Raw genomic sequence first — 24,723 nt, 5'->3', positions numbered from 1 at the left:
CGGCATACATGAGTACACGACAACATCAACCAATGCTCATGTCAACGCCAGCCTCATACAAGAGACATAACCATCACATCCACCAGTGCATGGGACACCGGAACTGACATACATGAGTACACCACAACATCCACCAATGTATGGGGCACCGCCACCGGCATACATGAGTACACGAACACATCAACCAATGCTTGTGCCAACGCCAGCCTCATACAAGAGACATAACCATCACATCCACCAGTGAATGGGAGACCGGCACTGACATACATGAGTACACCACAACATCCACAAATGCATGGGGCACCGCCACCGGCATACATGAGTACACGAACACATCAACCAATGCTTGTGCCAACGCCAGCCTCATACAAGAGACATAACCATCACATCCACCAGTGAATGGGACACCGGCACTGACATCCATGAGTACACCGCAACATCCACCAATGCATGGGGCAACGCCACCGGCATACATGAGTACACCAAAACATACACTAATTCATGAGGCACCGCCAACGGCATACATGAGTACACCACAACATCCACCAATGCATGGCGCACCGTCAGCTTTATACAAGAGACACAAGCACTACATCCAACAATGCATAGGACACCAGCACTGACATACATGAGTACACCACAACATCAACCAATGCATGGCGCACCGCCACCGGCATACATGAGTACACCAAAACATACACTAATTCATGAGGCACCGCCAACGGCATACATGAGTACACCACAACATCCACCAGTGCATGGCGCACCGTCAGCTTTATACAAGAGACACAAGCACTACATCCAACAATGCATAGGACACCGGCACTGACATACATGAGTACACCACAACATCCACCAATGCATGGCGCACCGTCAGCTTTATACAAGAGACACAAGCATTACATCCAACAATGCATAGGACACCGGCACTCACATACATGAGTACACCACAACATCCACCAATGCATGGCACACTGCCACCGGCATACATGAGTACACCACAACATCCACCAATGCATGGTGCACCACCACCGCCATACATGAGTACACCACAACATACACCAGTACATGGAGCACCGTCAGCTTTATAGAAGAGACACAAGCATTACATCCAACAATGCATAGGACACCGGCACTGACATACATGAGTACACCACAACATCCACCAATGCATGGCGTACCGTCAGCTTTATACAAGAGACACAAGCATTACATCCAACAATGCATTGGACACCGGCACTGACATACATGAGTACACCACAACATCCTCCAATGTATGCCACACTGCCACCGGCATACATGAGTACACCACAACATCCACCAATGCATGGTGCACCACCACCGGCATACATGAGTACACGACAACATCAACCAATGCTTATGCCAACGCCAGCCTCATACAAGAGACATAACCATCACATCCACCAGTGCATGGGACACAGGCACTGACATACATGAGAACACCACAACATCCACAAATGCATGGGGCACCGCCACCGGCATACATGAGTACACGAACACATCAACCAATGCTTGTGCCAACGCCAGCCTCATACAAGAGACATAACCATCACATCCACCAGTGAATAGGACACCGGCACTGACATCCATGAGTACACCACAACATCAACCAATGCTTGTGCCAACGCCAGGGTCATACAAGAGACATAACCATCACAAGCACCAATGAATGGTACCTAATAACTGATATACATGATTACACTACAACATCAACCAATGCATGGGGCACCGCCACCGGCATACATGAGTACACCACAACATCCACCAATGCATGGCACACTGCCACCGGCATACATGAGTACACCACAACATCCACCAATGCATGGTGCACCACCACCGGCATACATGAGTACACCACAACATCCACCAATGCATGGCGCACCGCCACCGGCTTACATGAGTACACCACAACATCCACCAATGCATGGCGCACCGTCAGCTTTATACAAGAGACACAAGCATTACATCCAACAATGCATAGGACACCGGCACTGACATACATGAGTACGCCACAACATCCACCAATGCATGGCGCACCGCCACCGGCATACATGAGTACACGACAACATCAACCAATGCTCATGTCAACGCCAGCCTCATACAAGAGACATAACCATCACATCCACCAGTGCATGGGACACCGGAACTGACATACATGAGTACACCACAACATCCACCAATGTATGGGGCACCGCCACCGGCATACATGAGTACACGAACACATCAACCAATGCTTGTGCCAACGCCAGCCTCATACAAGAGACATAACCATCACATCCACCAGTGAATGGGAGACCGGCACTGACATACATGAGTACACCACAACATCCACAAATGCATGGGGCACCGCCACCGGCATACATGAGTACACGAACACATCAACCAATGCTTGTGCCAACGCCAGCCTCATACAAGAGACATAACCATCACATCCACCAGTGAATGGGACACCGGCACTGACATCCATGAGTACACCGCAACATCCACCAATGCATGGGGCAACGCCACCGGCATACATGAGTACACCAAAACATACACTAATTCATGAGGCACCGCCAACGGCATACATGAGTACACCACAACATCCACCAATGCATGGCGCACCGTCAGCTTTATACAAGAGACACAAGCACTACATCCAACAATGCATAGGACACCAGCACTGACATACATGAGTACACCACAACATCAACCAATGCATGGCGCACCGCCACCGGCATACATGAGTACACCAAAACATACACTAATTCATGAGGCACCGCCAACGGCATACATGAGTACACCACAACATCCACCAGTGCATGGCGCACCGTCAGCTTTATACAAGAGACACAAGCACTACATCCAACAATGCATAGGACACCGGCACTGACATACATGAGTACACCACAACATCCACCAATGCATGGCGCACCGTCAGCTTTATACAAGAGACACAAGCATTACATCCAACAATGCATAGGACACCGGCACTCACATACATGAGTACACCACAACATCCACCAATGCATGGCACACTGCCACCGGCATACATGAGTACACCACAACATCCACCAATGCATGGTGCACCACCACCGCCATACATGAGTACACCACAACATACACCAGTACATGGAGCACCGTCAGCTTTATACAAGAGACACAAGCATTACATCCAACAATGCATAGGACACCGGCACTGACATACATGAGTACACCACAACATCCACCAATGCATGGCGTACCGTCAGCTTTATACAAGAGACACAAGCATTACATCCAACAATGCATTGGACACCGGCACTGACATACATGAGTACACCACAACATCCTCCAATGTATGCCACACTGCCACCGGCATACATGAGTACACCACAACATCCACCAATGCATGGTGCACCACCACCGGCATACATGAGTACACGACAACATCAACCAATGCTTATGCCAACGCCAGCCTCATACAAGAGACATAACCATCACATCCACCAGTGCATGGGACACAGGCACTGACATACATGAGAACACCACAACATCCACAAATGCATGGGGCACCGCCACCGGCATACATGAGTACACGAACACATCAACCAATGCTTGTGCCAACGCCAGCCTCATACAAGAGACATAACCATCACATCCACCAGTGAATAGGACACCGGCACTGACATCCATGAGTACACCGCAACATCCACCAATGCATGGGGCACCGCCACTGGTATACATGAGTACACCACAACATACACCAATGCATGGGGCAACGCCAGCCTCATACAAGAGACATAACCATCACATCCACAAGTGCATGGGACACCGGCACTGACATACATGAGTACAGCATAACATCCACCAATGCATGGTGCACAACCACCGGCATACATGAGTACACCACAACATCCACCAATGCTTGGTGCACCGACACCGGCATATATGAGTACACCGCAACATCCACCAATGCATGGGGCACCGCCACCGGCATACATGAGTACACCACAACATCAACCAATGCTTGTGCCAACGCCAGGGTCATACAAGAGACATAACCATCACAAGCACCAATGAATGGTACCTAACAACTGATATACATGATTATACTACAACATCCACCAATGCATGGGGCACCGCCACCGGCATACATGAGTACACCACAACATCCACCAATGCATGGCACACTGCCACCGGCATACATAAGTACACCACAACATCCACCAATGCATGGTGCACCACCACCGGCATACATGAGTACACCATAACATCCACCAATGCATTTTGCACCGCCACCGGCTTACATGAGTACACCACAACATCCACCAATGCATGGCGCACCGTCAGCTTTATACAAGAGACACAAGCATTACATCCAACAATGCATAGGACACCGGCACTGACATACATGAGTACACCACAACATCCAGCAATGCATGGCGCACCTCCACCGGCATACATGAGTACACCAAAACATACACTAATTCATGAGGCACCGCGAACGCCATACATGAGTACACCACAACATCCACCAATGCATTTTGCACCGCCACCGGCTTACATGAGTACACCACAACATCCACCAATGCATTGCGCACCGTCAGCTTTATACAAGAGACACAAGCACTACATCCAACAATGCATAGGACACCGGCACTGACATACATGAGTACACCACAACATCCACCAATGCATGGCGCACCGTCAGCTTTATACAAGAGACACAAGCATTACATCCAACAATGCATAGGACACCGGCACTGACATACATGAGTACACCACAACATCCACCAATGCATGGCACACTGCCACCGGCATACATGAGTACACCACAACATCCACCAATGCATGGCGCACCGCCACCGGCATACATGAGTACACCACAAGATCCACCAATGCATTTTGCACCGCCACCGGCTTACATGAGTACACCACAACATCCACCAATGCATTGCGCACCGTCAGCTTTATACAAGAGACACAAGCACTACATCCAACAATGAATAGGACACCGGCACTGACATACATGAGTACACCACAACATCCACCAATGCATGGCGCACCGCCACCGGCATACATGAGTACACCAAAACATACACTAATTCATGAGGCACCGCCAACGGCATACATGAGTACACCACAACATCCACCAATGCATGGCGCACAGTCAGCTTTATACAAGAGACACAAGCATTACATCCAACAATGCATAGGACACCGGCACTGACATACATGAGTACACCACAACATCCACCAATGCATGGCGCACCGTCAGCTTTATACAAGAGACACAAGCATTACATCCAACAATGCATAGGACACAGGCACTGACATACATGAGTACACCACAACATCCACCAATGCATGGCACACTGCCACCGGCATACATGAGTACACCACAACATCCACCAATGCATGGTGAACCACCAGCAGCATACATGAGTACACCATAACATCCACCAATTCATGAGGCACCGCCACCGGCATACATGAGTACACCACAACATCAACCAATGCTCATGCCAACGCCAGCCTCATACAAGAGACATAACCATCACATCCACCAGTGCATGGGACACCGGAACTGACATACATGAGTACACCACAACATCCACCAATGTATGGGGCACCGCCACCGGCATACATGAGTACACGAACACATCAACCAATGCTTGTGCCAACGCCAGCCTCATACAAGAGACATAACCATCACATCCACCAGTGAATGGGACACCGGCACTGACATACATGAGTACACCACAACATCCACCAATGCATGGGGCACCGCCACCGGCATACATGAGTACACGAACACATCAACCAATGCTTGTGCCAACGCCAGCCTCATACAAGAGACATAACCATCACATCCACCAGTGAATGGGACACCGGCACTGACATACATGAGTACACCGCAACATCCACCAATGCATGGGGCACCGCCACTGGTACACATGAGTACACCACAACATACACCAATGCATGGGGCAACGCCACCGGCATACATGAGTACACCAAAACATACACTAATTCATGAGGCACCGCCAACGGCATACATGAGTACACCACAACATCCACCAATGCATGGCGCACCGTCAGCTTTATACAAGAGACACAAGCACTACATCCAACAATGCATAGGACACCAGCACTGACATACATGAGTACACCACAACATCAACCAATGCATGGCGCACCGCCACCGGCATACATGAGTACACCAAAACATACACTAATTCATGAGGCACCGCCAACGGCATACATGAGTACACCACAACATCCACCAATGCATGGCGCACCGTCAGCTTTATACAAGAGACACAAGCACTACATCCAACAATGCATAGGACACCGGCACTGACATACATGAGTACACCACAACATCCACCAATGCATGGGGCACCGTCAGCTTTATACAAGAGACACAAGCATTACATCCAACAATGCATAGGACACCGGCACTCACATACATGAGTACACCACAACATCCACCAATGCATGGCACACTGCCACCGGCATACATGAGTCGACCACAACATCCACCAATGCATGGTGCACCACCACCGGCATACATGAGTACACCACAACATCCACCAATACATGGAGCACCGTCAGCTTTATACAAGAGACACAAGCATTACATCCAACAATGCATAGGACACCGGCACTGACATACATGAGTACACCACAACATCCACCAATGCATGGCGCACCGTCAGCTTTATACAAGAGACACAAGCATTACATCCAACAATGCATTGGACACCGGCACTGACATACATGAGTACACCACAACATCCTCCAATGTATGCCACACTGCCACCGGCATACATGAGTACACCACAACATCCACCAATGCATGGTGCACCACCACCGGCATACATGAGTACACGACAACATCAACCAATGCTTATGCCAACGCCAGCTTCATACAAGAGACATAACCATCACATCCACCAGTGCATCTGACACAGGCACTGACATACATGAGAACACCACAACATCCACAAATGCATGGGGCACCGCCACCGGCATACATGAGTACACGAACACATCAACCAATGCTTGTGCCAACGCCAGCCTCATACAAGAGACATAACCATCACATCCACCAGTGCATGGGACACCGGCACTGACATACATGAGTACAGCATAACATCCACCAATGCATGGTGCACAACCACCGGCATACATGAGTACACCACAACATCCACCAATGCTTGGTGCACCGACAAAGGGCATATATGAGTACACCGCAACATCCACCAATGCATGGGGCACCGCCACCGGCATACATGAGTACACCACAACATCAACCAATGCTTGTGCCAACGCCAGGGTCATACAAGAGACATAACCATCACAAGCACCAATGAATGGTACCTAACAACTGATATACATGATTATACTACAACATCCACCAATGCATGGGGCACCGCCACCGGCATACATGAGTACACCACAACATCCACCAATGCATGGTGCACCACCACCGGCATACATGAGTACACCATAACATCCACCAATGCATTTTGCACCGCCACCGGCTTACATGAGTACACCACAACATCCACCAATGCATGGCGCATCGTCAGCTTTATACAAGAGACACAAGCATTACATCCAACAATGCATAGGACACCGGCACTGACATACATGAGTACACCACAACATCCAGCAATGCATGGCGCACCGCCACCGGCATACATGAGTGCACCAAAACATACACTAATTCATGAGGCACCGCGAACGCCATACATGAGTACACCACAACATCCACCAATTCATGGTGCACCGTCAGCTTTATACAAGAGACACAAGCATTACATCCAACAATGCATAGGACACCGGCACTGACATACATGAGTACACCACAACATCCACCAATGCATGGCGCACCGTCAGCTTTATACAAGAGACACAAGCATTACATCCAACAATGCATAGGACACCGGCACTGACATACATGAGTACACCACAACATCCACCAATGCATGGCACACTGCCACCGGCATACATGAGTACACCACAACATCCACCAATGCATGGCGCACCGCCACCGGAAAACATGAGTAAACCACAAGATCCACCAATGCATTTTGCACCGCCACCGGCTTACATGAGTACACCACAACATCCACCAATGCATTGCGCACCGTCAGCTTTATACAAGAGACACAAGCACTACATCCAACAATGAATAGGACACCGGCACTGACATACATGAGTACACCACAACATCCACCAATGCATGGCGCACCGCCACCGGCATACATGAGTACACCAAAACATACACTAATTCATGAGGCACCGCCAACGGCATACATGAGTACACCACAACATCCACCAATGCATGGCGCACAGTCAGCTTTATACAAGAGACACAAGCATTACATCCAACAACGCATAGGACACCAGCACTGACATACATGAGTACACCACAACATCCACCAATGCATGGCGCACCGTCAGCTTTATACAAGAGACACAAGCATTACATCCAACAATGCATAGGACACAGGCACTGACATACATGAGTACACCACAACATCCACCAATGCATGGCACACTGCCACCGGCATACATGAGTACACCACAACATCCACCAATGCATGGTGAACCACCAGCAGCATACATGAGTACACCATGACATCCACCAATTCATGAGGCACCGCCACCGGCATACATGAGTACACCACAACATCCACCAATGCATGGCACACTGCCACCGGCATACATGAGTACACCACAACATCCACCAATTCATGAGACACCGCCACCGGCATACATGAGTACACCGCAACATCCACCAATGCATGGGGCACCGCCACCGGCATACATGAGTACACCACAACATCAACCAATGCTTGTGCCAACGCCAGGGTCATACAAGAGACATAACCATCACAAGCACTAATGAATGGTACCTAACAACTGATATACATGATTACACTACAACATCAACCAATGCATGGGGCACCGCCACCGGCATAAATGAGTACACCACAATATCCACCAATGCATGGCACACTGCCACCGGCATAAATGAGTACACCACAACATCCACCAATGCATGGTGCACCACCTCCGGCATACATGAGTACACCATAACATCCACCAATGCATTTTGCACCGCCACCGGCTTACAAGAGTACACTGCAACATCCACCAATGGATGGCGCACCGTCAGCCTCATACAAGAGACATAACCATAACATCCAACAATGCATAGGACACCGGCACTGACATACATGAGTACACCACAACATCCACCAATGCATGGTGCACCGCCACCGGCATACATGAGTACACCACAACATCCACCAATTCATGAGGCACCGCCACCGGCATACATGAGTACACCACAACATCCACCAATGCATGGTGCACCGCCACCGGCATACATGAGTACACCACAACATCCACCAATTCATGAGGCACCGCCAACGGCATACATGAGTTCACCACAACATCCACCAATGCATGGCGCACCGTCAGCTTTATACAAGAGACACAAGCATTACATCCAACAATGCATAGGACACCGGCACTGACATACATGAGTACACCACAACATCCACCAATGCATGGGGCACCGCCACCAGCATACATGAGTACACGACAACATCAACCAATGCTTATGCCAACGCCAGCCTCATACAAGAGACAAAACCATCACATCCACCAGTGCATGGGACACCGGCACTGACATACATGAGTACACCACAACATCCACCAATGCATGGGGCACCGCCACCGGCATACATGAGTACGCGAACACATCAACCAATGCTTGTGCCAACGCCAGCCTCATACAAGAGACATAACCATCACATCCACCAGTGAATGGGACACCGGCACTGACATCCATGAGTACAGCATAACATCCACCAATGCATGGTGCACCACCACCGGCATACATGAGTACACCACAACATACACCAATGCTTGGTGCACCGACACCGGCAGATATGAGTACACCGCAACATCCACCAATGCATGGGGCACCGCCACCGGCATACATGAGTACACCACAACATCAACCAATGCTTGTGCCAACGCCAGGGTCATACAAGAGACATAACCATCACAAGCACTAATGAATGGTTCCCAAACAACTGATATACATGATTACACTACAACATCAACCAATGCATGGGGCACCGCCACCGGCATACATGAGTACACCACAACATCCACCAATGCATGGCACACTGCCACCGGCATACATGAGCACACCACAACATCCACCAATGCATGGTGCACCACCACCGGCATACATGAGTACACCATAACATCCACCAATGCATTTTGCACCACCACCGGCTTACAAGAGTACACTGCAACATCCACCAATGGATGGCGCACCGTCAGCCTCATACAAGAGACACAACCATTACATACAACAATGCATAGGACACCGGCACTGACATACATGAGTACACCACAACATCCACCAATGCATGGTGCACCGCCACCGGCATACATGAGTACACCAAAACATCCTCAAATTCATGAGGCACCGCCACCGGCATACATGAGTACACCACAACATCCACCAATGCATGGTGCACCGCCACCGGCATACATGAGTACACCACAACATCCACCAATTCATGAGGCACCGCCAACGGCATACATGAGTACACCACAACATCCACCAATGCATGGCGCACCGTCAGCTTTATACAAGAGACACAAGCATTACATCCAACAATGCATAGGACACCGGCACTGACATACATGAGTACACCACAACATCCACCAATGCATGGGGCACCGCCACCGGCATACATGAGTACACGACAACATCAACCAATGCTTATGCCAACGCCAGCCTCATACAAGAGACATAACCATCACATCCACCAGTGCATGGGACACCGGCACTGACATACATGAGTACACCACAACATCCACCAATGCATGGGGCACCGCCACCGGCATACATGAGTACACGAACACATCAACCAATGCTTGTGCCAACGCCAGCCTCATACAAGAGACATAACCATCACATCCACCAGTGAATGGGACACCAGCACTGACATCCATGAGTACACCACAACATCCACCAATGCATGGGGCACCGCCACTGGTATACATGAGTACACCACAACATACACCAATGCATGGGGCAACGCCAGCCTCATACAAGAGACATAACCATCACATCCACCAGTGCATGGGACACTGGCACTGACATACATGAGTACAGCATAACATCCACCAATGCTTGGTGCACCGACACCGGCATATATGAGTACACCGCAACATCCACCAATGCTTGGTGCACCGACACCGGGATATATGAGTACACCGCAACATCCACCAATGCATGGGGCACCGCCACCGGCATACATGAGTACACCACAACATTAACCAAAGCCTGTGCCAACGCCAGGGTCATACAAGAGACATAACCATCACAAGCACTAATGAATGGTACCTACCAACTGATATAGATGATTACACTACAACACCAACCAATGCATGGGGCACCACCACCGGCATACATGAGTACACCACAACATCCACCAATGCATGGCACACTGCCACCGGCATAAATGAGTACACCACAACATCCACCAATGCATGGTGCACCACCACCGGCATACATGAGTACACCATAACATCCACCAATGCATTTTGCACCGCCACCGGCTTACAAGAGTACACTGCAACATCCACCAATGGATGGCGCACCGTCAGCCTAATACAAGAGACATAACCATTACATCCAACAATGCATAGGACACCGGCACTGACATACATGAGTACACCACAACATCCACCAATGCATGGTGCACCGCCACCGGCATACATGAGTACACCACAACATCCACCAATTCATGAGGCACCGCCACCGGCATACATGAGTACACCACAACATCCACCAATGCATGGTGCACCGCCACCGGCATACATGAGTACACCACAACATCCACCAATTCATGAGGCACCGCCAACGGCATACATCAGTACACCACAACATCTACCAATGCATGGCGCACCGTCAGCTTTATACAAGAGACACAAGCATTACATCCAACAATGCATAGGACACCGGCACTGACATACATGAGTACACCACAACATCCACCAATGCATGGGGCACAGCCACCGGCATACATGAGTACACGAACACATCAACCAATGCTTGTGCCAACGCCAGCCTCATACAAGAGACATAACCATCACATCGACCAGTGCATGGGACACCGGCACTGACATACATGAGTACACCACAACATCCACCAATGCATGGGGCACCGCCACCGGCATACATAAGTACACGAACACATCAACCAATGCTTGTGCCAACGCCAGCCTCATACAAGAGACATAACCATCACATCCACCAGTGAATGGGACACCGGCACTGACATCAATGAGTACAGCATAACATCCACCAATGCATGGTGCACCACCACCGGCATACATGAGTACACCACAACATCAACAAATGCTTGGTGCACCGACACCGGGATATATGAGTACACCGCAACATCCACCAATGCATGGGGCACCGCCACCGGCATACATGAGTACACCAGAACATTAACCAAAGCCTGTGCCAACGCCAGGGTCATACAAGAGACATAACCATCACAAGCACTAAAGAATGGTACCTACCAACTGATATAGATGATTACACTACAACACCAACCAGTGCATGGGGCACCGCCACCGGCATACATGAGTACACCACAACATCCACCAATGCATGGCACACTGCCACCGGCATACATGAGTACACCACAACATCCACCAATGCATGGTGCACCACCACCGGCATACATGAGTACACCATAACATCCACCAATGCATTTTGCACCGCCACCGGCTTACAAGAGTACACTGCAACATCCACCAATGGATGGCGCACCGTCAGCCTCATACAAGAGACATAACCATTACATACAACAATGCATAGGACACCGGCACTGACATACATGAGTACACCACAACATCCACCAATGCATGGGGCACCGCCACCGGCATACATGAGTACACGAACACATCAACCAATGCTTGTGCCAACGCCAGCCTCATACAAGAGACATAACCACCCCATCCACCAGTGAATGGGACACCGGCACTGACATCCATGAGTACACCGCAACATCCACCAATGCATGGGGCACCGCCACTGGTATACATGAGTACACCACAACATACACCAATGCATGGGGCAACGCCAGCCTCATACAAGAGACATAACCATCACACCCACCAGTGCATGGGACACCGGCACTGACATACATGAGTACAGCATAACATCCACCAATGCATGGTGCACCACCACCGGCATACATGAGTACACCACAACATCCACCAATGCTTGGTGCACCGACACCGGCATATATGAGTACACCGCAACATCCACCAATGCATGGGGCACCGCCACCGGCATACATGAGTACACCACAACATCAACCAATGCTTGTGCCAACGCCAGGGTCATACAAGAGACATAACGATCACAAGCACCAATGACTGGTACCTAACAACTGATATACATGATTACGCTACAACATCAACCAATGCATGGGGCACCGCCACCGGCATACATGAGTACACCACAACATCCACCAATGCATGGCACACTGCCACCGGCATAAATGAGTACACCACAACATCCACCAATGCATGGTGCACCACCACCGGCATACATGAGTACACCATAACATCCACCAATGCATTTTGCACCGCCACCGGCTTACAAGAGTACACTGCAACATCCACCAATGGATGGCGCACCGTCAGCCTAATACAAGAGACATAACCATTACATCCAACAATGCATAGGACACCGGCACTGACATACATGAGTACACCACAACATCCACCAATGCATGGTGCACCGCCACCGGCATACATGAGTACACCACAACATCCACCAATTCATGAGGCACCGCCAACGGCATACATGAGTACACCACAACATCCACCAATGCATGGCGCACCGTCAGCTTTATACAAGAGACACAAGCATTACATCCAACAATGCATAGGACACCGGCACTGACATACATGAGTACACCACAACATCCACCAATGCATGGGGCACCGCCACCGGCATACATGAGTACACGACAACATCAACCAATGCTTATGCCAACGCCAGCCTCATACAAGAGACATAACCATCACATCCACCAGTGCATGGGACACCGGCACTGACATACATGAGTACACCACAACATCCACCAATGCATGGGGCACCGCCACCGGCATACATGAGTACACGAACACATCAACCAATGCTTGTGCCAACGCCAGCCTCATACAAGAGACATAACCATCACATCCACCAGTGAATGGGACACCAGCACTGACATCCATGAGTACACCACAACATCCACCAATGCATGGGGCACCGCCACTGGTATACATGAGTACACCACAACATACACCAATGCATGGGGCAACGCCAGCCTCATACAAGAGACATAACCATCACATCCACCAGTGCATGGGACACTGGCACTGACATACATGAGTACAGCATAACATCCACCAATGCTTGGTGCACCGACACCGGCATATATGAGTACACCGCAACATCCACCAATGCTTGGTGCACCGACACCGGGATATATGAGTACACCGCAACATCCACCAATGCATGGGGCACCGCCACCGGCATACATGAGTACACCACAACATTAACCAAAGCCTGTGCCAACGCCAGGGTCATACAAGAGACATAACCATCACAAGCACTAATGAATGGTACCTACCAACTGATATAGATGATTACACTACAACACCAACCAATGCATGGGGCACCACCACCGGCATACATGAGTACACCACAACATCCACCAATGCATGGCACACTGCCACCGGCATAAATGAGTACACCACAACATCCACCAATGCATGGTGCACCACCACCGGCATACATGAGTACACCATAACATCCACCAATGCATTTTGCACCGCCACCGGCTTACAAGAGTACACTGCAACATCCACCAATGGATGGCGCACCGTCAGCCTAATACAAGAGACATAACCATTACATCCAACAATGCATAGGACACCGGCACTGACATACATGAGTACACCACAACATCCACCAATGCATGGTGCACCGCCACCGGCATACATGAGTACACCACAACATCCACCAATTCATGAGGCACCGCCACCGGCATACATGAGTACACCACAACATCCACCAATGCATGGTGCACCGCCACCGGCATACATGAGTACACCACAACATCCACCAATTCATGAGGCACCGCCAACGGCATACATCAGTACACCACAACATCTACCAATGCATGGCGCACCGTCAGCTTTATACAAGAGACACAAGCATTACATCCAACAATGCATAGGACACCGGCACTGACATACATGAGTACACCACAACATCCACCAATGCATGGGGCACAGCCACCGGCATACATGAGTACACGAACACATCAACCAATGCTTGTGCCAACGCCAGCCTCATACAAGAGACATAACCATCACATCGACCAGTGCATGGGACACCGGCACTGACATACATGAGTACACCACAACATCCACCAATGCATGGGGCACCGCCACCGGCATACATAAGTACACGAACACATCAACCAATGCTTGTGCCAACGCCAGCCTCATACAAGAGACATAACCATCACATCCACCAGTGAATGGGACACCGGCACTGACATCAATGAGTACAGCATAACATCCACCAATGCATGGTGCACCACCACCGGCATACATGAGTACACCACAACATCAACAAATGCTTGGTGCACCGACACCGGGATATATGAGTACACCGCAACATCCACCAATGCATGGGGCACCGCCACCGGCATACATGAGTACACCAGAACATTAACCAAAGCTTGTGCCAACGCCAGGGTCATACAAGAGACATAACCATCACAAGCACTAATGAATGGTACCTACCAACTGATATAGATGATTACACTACAACACCAACCAGTGCATGGGGCACCGCCACCGGCATACATGAGTACACCACAACATCCACCAATGCATGGCACACTGCCACCGGCATACATGAGTACACCACAACATCCACCAATGCATGGTGCACCACCACCGGCATACATGAGTACACCATAACATCCACCAATGCATTTTGCACCGCCACCGGCTTACAAGAGTACACTGCAACATCCACCAATGGATGGCGCACCGTCAGCCTCATACAAGAGACATAACCATTACACACAACAATGCATAGGACACCGGCACTGACATACATGAGTACACCACAACATCCACCAATGCATGGGGCACCGCCACCGGCATACATGAGTACACGAACACATCAACCAATGCTTGTGCCAACGCCAGCCTCATACAAGAGACATAACCACCCCATCCACCAGTGAATGGGACACCGTCACTGACATCCATGAGTACACCGCAACATCCACCAATGCATGGGGCACCGCCACTGGTATACATGAGTACACCACAACATACACCAATGCATGGGGCAACGCCAGCCTCATACAAGAGACATAACCATCACACCCACCAGTGCATGGGACACCGGCACTGACATACATGAGTACAGCATAACATCCACCAATGCATGGTGCACCACCACCAGCATACATGAGTACACCACAACATCCACCAATGCTTGGTGCACCGACACCGGCATATATGAGTACACCGCAACATCCACCAATGCATGGGGCACCGCCACCGGCATACATGAGTACACCACAACATCAACCAATGCTTGTGCCAACGCCAGGGTCATACAAGAGACATAACGATCACAAGCACCAATGACTGGTACCTAACAACTGATATACATGATTACGCTACAACATCAACCAATGCATGGGGCACCGCCACCGGCATACATGAGTACACCACAACATCCACCAATGCATGGCACACTGCCACCGGCATACATGAGTACACCACAACATCCACCAATGCATGGTGCACCACCACCGGCATACATGAGTACACCACAACATCCACCAATGCATTTTGCACCGCCACCGGCTTACATGAGTACACCACAACATCCACCAATGCATGGCGCACCGTCAGCTTTATACAAGAGACACAAGCATTACATCCAACAATGCATAGGACACCGGCACTGACATACATGAGTACACCACAACATCCACCAATGCATGGCACACTGCCACCGGCATACATGAGTACACCACAACATCCACCAATGCGTGGTGAACCACCAGCGGCATACATGAGTACACCATGACATCCACCAATTCATGAAGAACCGCCACCGGCATACATGAGTACACCACAACATCCACCAATGCATGGTTAACCGCCACCGGCATACATGAGTACACCACAACATCCACCAATTCATGAGGCACCGCCACCGGCATACATGAGTACACCACAACATCCACCAATTCATGAGGCACCGCCACCGGCATACATGAGTACACCACAACATCCACCAATGCATGGTGCCCCGTCAGCTTTATACAAGAGACACAACCATTACATCCAACAATGCATGGGACACCGGCACTGACATACATGAGTACACCACAACATCCACCAATGCATGGGGCACCGCCACCGGCATACATGAGTACACGAACACATCAACCAATGCTTGTGGCAACGCCAGCCTCATACAAGAGACATAACCATCACATCCACCAGTGAATGGGACACCGGCACTGAGATCCATGAGTACACCACAACATACACCAATGCATGGGGCAACGCCAGCCTCATACAAGAGACATAACCATCACATCCACCAGTGCATGGGACAACGGCACTGACATACATGAGTACAGCATAACATCCACCAATGCATGGTGCACCACCACCGGCATACATGAGTACACCACAACATCCACCAATGCTTGGTGCACCGACACCGGCATATAGGAGCACACCGCAACATCCACCAATGCATGGGGCACCGCCACCGGCATACATGAGTACACCACAACATCAACCAATGCTTGTGCCAACGCCAGGGTCATACAAGAGACATAACCATCACAAGCACTAATGAATGGTACCTAACAACTGATATACATGATTACACTACAACATCAACCAATGCATGGGGCACCACCACCGGCATACATGAGTACACCACAACATCCACCAATGATGGCACACTGCCACCGGCATACATGAGTACACCACAACATCCACCAATGCATGGTGCACCACCCCCGGCATACATGAGTACACCATAACATCCACCAATGCATTTTGCACCGCCACCGGCTTACAAGAGTACACTGCAACATCCACCAATGCATGGTGCAAAGCCACCGGCATACATGAGTACACCACAACATCCACCAATTCATGAGGCACCGCCACCGGCATACATGAGTACACCACAACATCCACCAATGCATGGTGCACCGCCACCGGCATACATGAGTACACCACAACATCCACCAATTCATGAGGCACCGCCAACGGCATACATGAGTACACCACAACATGCACCAATGCTTATGCCAACGCCAGCCTCATACAAGAGACAAAACCATTACATCCACCAGTGCATGGGACACCGGCACTGACATACATTTGTACACCACAACATCCACCAATGCATGGCGCACCGCCACCGGCATACATGAGTACACCACAACATCCACCAATTCATGAGGCACCGCCACCGGCATACATGAGTACACCACAACATCCACCAATGCATGGTGCACCGCCACCGGCATACAGGAGTACACCACAACATCCACCAATTCATGAGGCACCGCCAACGGCATACATGAGTACACCACAACATCCACCAATGCTTTTGCCAACGCCAGCCTCATACAAGAGACATAACCATCACATCCAACAGTGCATGGGACACCGGCACTGACATACATTTGTACACCACAACATCCACCAATGCATGGGGCACCGCCACCGGCATACATGAGTACACGAACACATCAACCAATGCTTGTGCCAACGCCAGCCTCATACAAGAGACATAACCATCACATCCACCAGTGAATGGGACACCGGCACTGACATCCATGAGTACAGCATAAAATCCACCAATGCATGGTGCACCACCACCGGCATACATGAGTACACCACAACATCCACCAATGCTTGGTGCTCCGACACCGGCATACATGAGTACACCGCAACATCAACCAATGCTTGTGCCAACGCCAGGGTCATACAAGAGACATAACCATCACAAGCACTAATGAATGGTACCTAACAACTGATATACATGATTACACTACAACATCAACCAATGCATGGGGCACCGCCACCGGCATACATGAGTACACCACAACATCCACCAATGCATGGCACACTGCCACCGGCATACATGAGTACACCACAACATCCACCAATGCATGGTGCACCACCACCGGCTTACAAGAGTACACTGCAACATCCACCAATGGATGGCGCACCGTCAGCCTCATACAAGAGACATAACCATTACATACAACAATGCATAGGACACCGGCACTGACATACATGAGTACACCACAACATCCACCAATGCATGGGGCACCGCCACCGGCATACATGAGTACACGAACACATCAACCAATGCTTGTGCCAACGCCAGCCTCATACAAGAGACATAACCATCACATCCAGCAGTGCATGGGACACCGGCACTGAGATCCATGACTACACCGCAACATCCACCAATGCATGGGGCACCGCCACTGGTATACATGAGTACACCACAACATACACCAATGCATGGGGCAACGCCAGCCTCATACAAGAGACAAAACCATCACATCCACCAGTGCATGGGACACAGGCACTGACATACATGAGTACAGCATAACATCCACCAATGCATGGTGCACCACCACCGGCATACATGAGTACACCACAACATCCACCAATGCTTGGTGCACTGACACCGGCATATATGAGTACACCGCAACATCCACCAATGCTTGTGCCAACACCAGGGTCATACAAGAGACATAACCATCACAAGCACTAATGAATGGTACCTAACAACTGATATACATGATTACACTACAACATCAACCAATGCATGGGGCACCGCCACCGGCATACATGAGTACACCACAACATCAACCAATGCTTGTGCCAACACCAGGGTCATACAAGAGACATAACCATCACAAGCACTAATGAATGGTACCTAACAACTGATATACATGATTACACTACAACATCAACCAATGCATGGGGCACCGCCACCGGCATACATGAGTACACCACAACATCCACCAATGCATGGCACACTGCCACCGGCATACATGAGTACACCACAACATCCACCAATGCATGGTGCACCACCACCGGCATACATGAGCACACCATAACATCCACCAATGCATTTTGCACCGCCACCGGCTTACAAGAGTACACTGCAACATCCACCAATGGATGGCGCACCGTCAGCCTCATACAAGAGACATAACCATTACATCCAACAATGCATAGGACACCGGCACTGACATACATGAGTACACCACAACATCCACCAATGCATGGTGCACCGCCACCGGCATACATGAGTACACCACAACATCCACCAATTCATGAGGCACCGCCACCGGCATACATGAGTACACCACAACATCCACCAATGCATGGTGCACCGCCACCGGCATACATAAGTACACCACAACATCCACCAATTCATGAGGCACCGGCAACGGCATACATGAGTACACCACAACATCCACCAATGCATGGCGCACCGTCAGCTTTATACAAGAGACACAAGCATTACATCCAACAATGCATAGGACACCGGCACTGACATACATGAGTACACCACAACATCCACCAATGCATGGGGCACAGCCACCGGCATACATGAGTACACGACAACATCAACCAATGCTTATGCCAACGCCAGCCTCATACAAGAGACATAACCATCACATCCACTAGTGCATGGGACACCGGCACTGACATACATGAGTACACCACAACATCCACCAATGCATGGGGCACCGCCACCGGCATACATGAGTACACGAACACATCAACCAATGCTTGTGCCAACGCCAGCCTCATACAAGAGACATAACCATCACATCCACCAGTGAATGGGACACCGGCACTGACATCCATGAGTACAACATAACATCCACCAATCCATGGTGCACCACCACCGGCATACATGAGTACACCACAACATCCACCAATGCTTGGTGCACCGACACCGGCATATATGAGTACACCGCAACATCCACCAATGCATGGGGCACCGCCACCGGCATACATGAGTACACCACAACATCAACCAATGCTTGTGCCAACGCCAGCCTCATACAAGAGACATAACCATCACATCCACCAGTGAATGGGACACCGGCACTGACATCTATGAGTACACCGCAACATCCACCAATGGATGGGGCACCGCCACTGGTATACATGAGTACACCACAACATACACCAATGCATGGGGCAACGCCAGCCTCATACAAGAGACACAACCATCACATCCACCAGTGCATGGGACACCGGCACTGACATACATGAGTACACCACAACATCCACCAATGCATGGGGCACCGCCACCGGCATACATGAGTACACGAACACATCAACCAATGCTTGTGCCAACGCCAGCCTCATTCAAGAGACATAACCATCACATCCACCAGTGAATGGGACACCGGCACTGACATCCATGAGTACAGCATAAAATCCACCAATGCATGGTGCACCACCACCGGCATACATGAGTACACCACAACATCCACCAATGCTTGGTGCTCCGACACCGGCATACATGAGTACACCGCAACATCAACCAATGCTTGTGCCAACGCCAGGGTCATACAAGAGACATAACCATCACAAGCACTAATGAATGGTACCTAACAACTGATATACATGATTACACTACAACATCAACCAATGCATGGGGCACCGCCACCGGCATACATGAGTACACCACAACATCCACCAATGCATGGCACACTGCCACCGGCATACCTGAGTACACCACAACATCCACCAATGCATGGTGCACCACCACCGGCTTACAAGAGTACACTGCAACATCCACCAATGGATGGCGCACCGTCAGCCTCATACAAGAGACATAACCATTACATACAACAATGCATAGGACACCGGCACTGACATACATGAGTACACCACAACATCCACCAATGCATGGGGCACCGCCACCGGCATACATGAGTACACGAACACATCAACCAATGCTTGTGCCAACGCCAGCCTCATACAAGAGACATAACCATCACATCCAGCAGTGCATGGGACACCGGCACTGAGATCCATGACTACACCGCAACATCCACCAATGCATGGGGCACCGCCACTGGTATACTTGAGTACACCACAACATCCACCAATGCATGGTGCACCGTCAGCTTTATACAAGAGACACAACCATTACATCCAAGAATGCATGGGACACCGGCACTGACATCCATGAGTACACCGCAACATCCACCAATGCATGGGGCACCACCACTGGTATACATGAGTACACCACAACATACACCAATGCATGGGGCAACGCCAGCCTCATACAAGAGACATAACCATCACATCCACCAGTGCATGGGACACCGGCACTGACATACATGAGTACAGCATAACATCCACCAATGCATGGTGCACCACCACCGGCATACATGAGTACACCATAATATCCACCAATGCATTTAGCACCGCCACCGGCTTACAAGAGTACACCGCAACATACACCAATGGATGGCGCACCGTCAGCCTCATACAAGAGACATAACCATTACATCCAACAATGCATAGGACACCAGCACTAACATACATGAGTACACCACAACATCCACCAATGCATGGTGCACCGCCACCGGCATACATGAGTACACCACAACATCCACCAATTCATGAGGCACCGCCACCGGCATACATGAGTACACCACAACATCCACCAATGCATGGTGCACCGCCACTGGCATACATGAGTACACCACAACATCCACCAATTCATGAGGCATCGCCAACGGCATACATGAGTACACCACAACATCCACCAATGCATGGCGCACCGTCAGCTTTATACAAGAGACACAAGCATTACATCCAACAATGCATAGGACACCGGCACTGACATACATGAGTACACCACAACATCCAACAATGCATGGGGCACCGCCACCGGCATACATGAGTACACGACAACATCAACCAATGCTTATGCCAACGCCAGCCTCATACAAGAGACATAACCATCACATCCACCAGTGCATGGGACACCGGCACTGACATACATGAGTACACCACAACATCCACCAATGCATGGGGCACCGCCACCGGCATACATGAGTACACGAACACATCAACCAATGCTTGTGCCAACGCCAGCCTCATACAAGAGACATAACCATCACATCCACCAGCGAATGGGACACCGGCACTGACATCCATGAGTACACCGCAACATCCACCAATGCATGGGGCACCGCCACTGGTATACATGAGTACACCACAACATACACCAATGCATGGGGCAACGCCAGCCTCATACAAGAGACATAACCATCACATCCACCAGTGCATGGGACACCGGCACTGACATACATGAGTACAGCATAACATCCACCAATGCATGGTGCACCACCACCGGCATACATGAGTACACCACAACATCCACCAATGCTTGGTGCACCGACACCGGCATATATGAGTACACCGCAACATCCACCAATGCATGGGGCACCGCCACCGGCATACATGAGTACACCACAACATCAACCAATGCTTGTGCCAACGCCAGGGTCATACAAGAGACAAAACCATCAGAAGCACCAATGAATGGTACCTAACAACTGATATACATGATTACACTACAACATGAACCAATGCATGGGGCACCGCCACCGGCATACATGAGTACACCACAACATCCACCAATGCATGGCACACTGCCACCGGCATACATGAGTACACCACAACATCCACCAATGCATGGTGCACCAGCACCGGCATACATGAGTACACCATAACATCCACCAATGCATTTTGCACCGCCACCGGCTTACATGAGTACACCGCAACATCCACCAATGGATGGCGCACCGTCAGCCTCATACAAGAGACAAAACCATTACATCCAACAATGCATAGGACACCGGCACTGACATACATGAGTACACCACAACATCCACCAATGCATGGTGCACCGCCACCGGCATACATGAGTACACGACAACATCAACCAATGCTTATGCCAACGCCAGCCTCATACAAGAGACATAACCATCACATCCACCAGTGCATGGGACACCGGCACTGACATACATGAGTACAGCATAACATCCACCAATGCATGGTGCACCACCACCGGCATACATGAGTACACCACAACATCCACCAATGCTTGGTGCACCGACACCGGCATATATGAGTACACCGCAACATCCACCAATGCATGGGGCACCGCCACCGGCATACATGAGTACACCACAACATCCACCAATGCATGGGACACTGCCACCGGCATACATGAGTACACCACAACATCCACCAATGCATGGGGCACCGCCACCGGTATACATGAGTACACCACAACATACACCAATGCATGGGCCAACGCCAGCCTCAAACAAGAGACATAAAAATCACATCCACCAGTGCATGGGACACCGGCACTGACATACATGAGTACAGCATAACATCCACCAATGCATGGTGCACCACCACCGGCATACATGAGTACACCACAACATCCACCAATGCTTGGTGCACCGACACCGGCAT

This window comes from Haliotis asinina, chromosome 16, assembly GCF_037392515.1.
Source record: "Haliotis asinina isolate JCU_RB_2024 chromosome 16, JCU_Hal_asi_v2, whole genome shotgun sequence".
Taxonomy (NCBI): domain Eukaryota; kingdom Metazoa; phylum Mollusca; class Gastropoda; order Lepetellida; family Haliotidae; genus Haliotis; species Haliotis asinina.
The sequence above is the reverse complement of the archived record's forward strand: the minus strand, read 5'-3'. Positions refer to the sequence as shown.